The sequence below is a fragment of the Apteryx rowi genome, unplaced genomic scaffold (assembly GCF_003343035.1).
Source record: "Apteryx rowi isolate R43461 unplaced genomic scaffold, aptRow1 scaffold_62, whole genome shotgun sequence".
In the NCBI taxonomy this organism is placed as follows: domain Eukaryota; kingdom Metazoa; phylum Chordata; class Aves; order Apterygiformes; family Apterygidae; genus Apteryx; species Apteryx rowi.
The window spans coordinates 486,915-489,760 of NW_020450894.1; positions in this window are offsets into that span (position 1 = coordinate 486,915).

Genomic DNA, 2,846 nt, shown 5'->3' on the forward strand with positions numbered 1-2,846 from the left:
CAGAAAGTGGAAAAGGGGGACAGGCCACTTGGGAGGAATATAGGGACATTGTCAGAGTATGCAGGGATGCAACGAGGAAGGCTAAGGCCCATTTGGAATTAAATCTGGCTAGAGATGTCAAGGACAACAAGAAGGGCTTCTTCAAATACATCAGTAGCAAGAGGAAGACTAGGGAAAATGTGGGCCCTTTGCTGAATGGGGTGGGTGCCCTGGTGACAAAGGATGCAGAGAAGGCAGAGTTACTGAATGCCTTCTTTGCTTCAGTCTTGACTGCTCAGCCCAGCCCTCAGGAATCCCAGACCCTGGAGGCAAGAGAGAAAGTCTGGAGAAAGGAAGGCTTTCCCCTGGTTGAGGAGGATCGGGTAAGAGATCATTTAGGCAAACCTGACACCCGCAAATCCATGGGCCCCAATGGGATGCACCCACGAGTGCTGAGGGAGCTGGCGGATGTTATTGCTAGGCCACTCTCCATCATCTTTGAAAGGTCATGGAGRACAGGAGAGGTRCCTGAAGACTGGAAGAAAGCCAGTGTCACCCCAGTCTTCAAAAAGGGCAAGAAGGAGGACCCAGGGAACTACAGGCCAGTCAGCCTCACCTGCATCCCTGGAAAGGTGATGGAGCAGCTCATCCTGGAGGCCATCTCCAAGCATGTGGAGGAAAAGAAGGTGATCAGGAGTAGTCAGCATGGCTTCACCAAGGGGAAATCATGCTTAACCAATCTGATAGCCTTCTGTGATGGAATGACTGGCTGGGTAGATGAGGGGAGAGCAGTGGATGTTGTCTACCTTGAGTTCAGCAAGGTTTTTGACACTGTCTCCCATAACATAGGCAAGCTCAGGAAGTGTGGGCTAGATGAGTGGACAGTGAGGTGGATTGAGAACTGGCTGAAAGGCAGAGCTCAGAAGGTTGTGATCAGTGGTGCAGGGTCTAGTTGGAGGCCTGTAGCTAGCGGTGTCCGCCAGGGGTCAGTACTGGGTCCAGTCTTGTTCAACTTCTTCATCAATGACCTGGATGAAGGAACAGAGTGCACCCTCAGCAAGTTTGCTGATGACACAAAACTGGGAGGAGTGGCGGATACACCAGAGGGCTGTGCTGCCATTCAGAGGGACCTGGACAGGCTGGAGAGTTGTGTGGAGAGGAACCTCATGAAGTTCAACAAAGGCAAGTGCAGGGTCCTGCACCTAGGGAGGAATAATCCCGTGCACCAGTACAGGTTGGGGGTTGACCTGCTGGAAAGCAGCTCTGCAGAAAAGGACCTGGGAGTGCTGGTGGACACCAAGTTAACCATGAGGCAGCAATGTGCCCTTGTGGCTAAGAAGGCCAGTGGCATCCTGGGGTGCGTTAGGAAGTGTTGCCAGCAGGTCAAGGGAGGTGATTCTCCCCCTCTACTCAGCCCTGGTGAGGCCACATCTGGAGTAGCGTGTCCAGTTCTGGGCTCCCCAGTACAAGAGAGACATGGAACTACTGGAGAGAGTCCAGCGTAGGCTACGAAGATGATTAGGGGACTGGAGCATCTCTCATATGAGGAAAGGCTGAGAGAGCTGGGACTCTTCAGCCTGGAGAAGAGAAGACTGAGAGAGGATCTTATCAATGTATACAAATATCTAAAGGGAGTGTGTTAAGAGGATGGGACCAGACTCTTTTCAGTGGTGCCCAGCAACAGGACGCGAGGCAACGGGCACAAACTGAAACACAGACAATTCCATCTGAACATGAGGAAAAACTTTTTCACTGTGAGGGTGACAGAGCACTGGAAGAGGTTGCCCAGAGAGGTTGTGGAGTCTCCTTCTCTGGAGCTATTCAAAACCTGCCTGGATGCAATCCTGTGCAATGTGCTCTAGGTGACCCTGCTTGAGCAGGGGGGTTGGACTAGATGATCTCCAGAGGTCCCTTCCAACCTCAACCATTCTGTGATTCTGTGACTGCTGAGAGAAATATTGCCTGTTGCATTTGTTGATGGAAAAATCATCTTTTGGCATCTTATCCTGTGAAAACAGAGCTAAAGATCATAGGCACTATGCACCATAGCAATCTATTTCGCAGGCTTTTTGTTGTCTGAGCAACACCTTGAAGCAGTTTCTAAGAAAAACAGGTAAATCTTCAGATGTGTGAGGTTTAAACCAGTTTAATCGTGAATCAGAAAAAAAAACAACCAAAACAACCAAACAACAAAAAACTTCCTTGGAGATGGACCTCTGCTCTCCATGTTTCTCCTGGCTGCCTTTCCCTTGGCAGACAGCTAAGCCTGGATGCCTGTTAGGCAGAGGTGAGTCTCTTCAACGTTATACTACCAAGTCAGTTATGCCCGGTTAAGTGCTTGGGACTCTTAACGTTGCGGTTTCTTTCGTTTGGCTTTTGGGCGGGTGTTTCTGCGTCCTAAATCTACAAGTGCTACACCGCGACCCCTCCCCAGCCTCCGAGCCGCTGCAGTGCCTCGGCCGCCGTGGTCCCGCGCACCTGCACGGAAGGGGGAAATGCCGGCCCGGGAGTTTCCTCTGGAAAACTACTTCGGGGGGGACGCGTCCCGGGGAGGGCGGCTGAGGCGGGAGGGAGGCGCCGCTATGAGGGTTCCCGCCGTGCCGCCGCCCGCCCGGCACTTTCCCGCCCTTTCCTGCTCCTCTCCCCTCCCCCCGCCCCGGCTCAGCCGCTGCCAGAGCTCGGGGGGCGCCGTCGGGGTGAGGGCGCGGGCATCCTGCGGGAGGTCGCTGCGAGGCGCCCTGCCTCCCTCTCTGCCGTTGTAGGCGCTTTGCGGTGGGAGGCGGTGAGAGAGGAGGGGCTGAGGGGGGCAGGGGGAAACGGGCACGCTTGGGGGGGGGGCAGGCGGCGCCCCTCGGAGTTTGAAACGT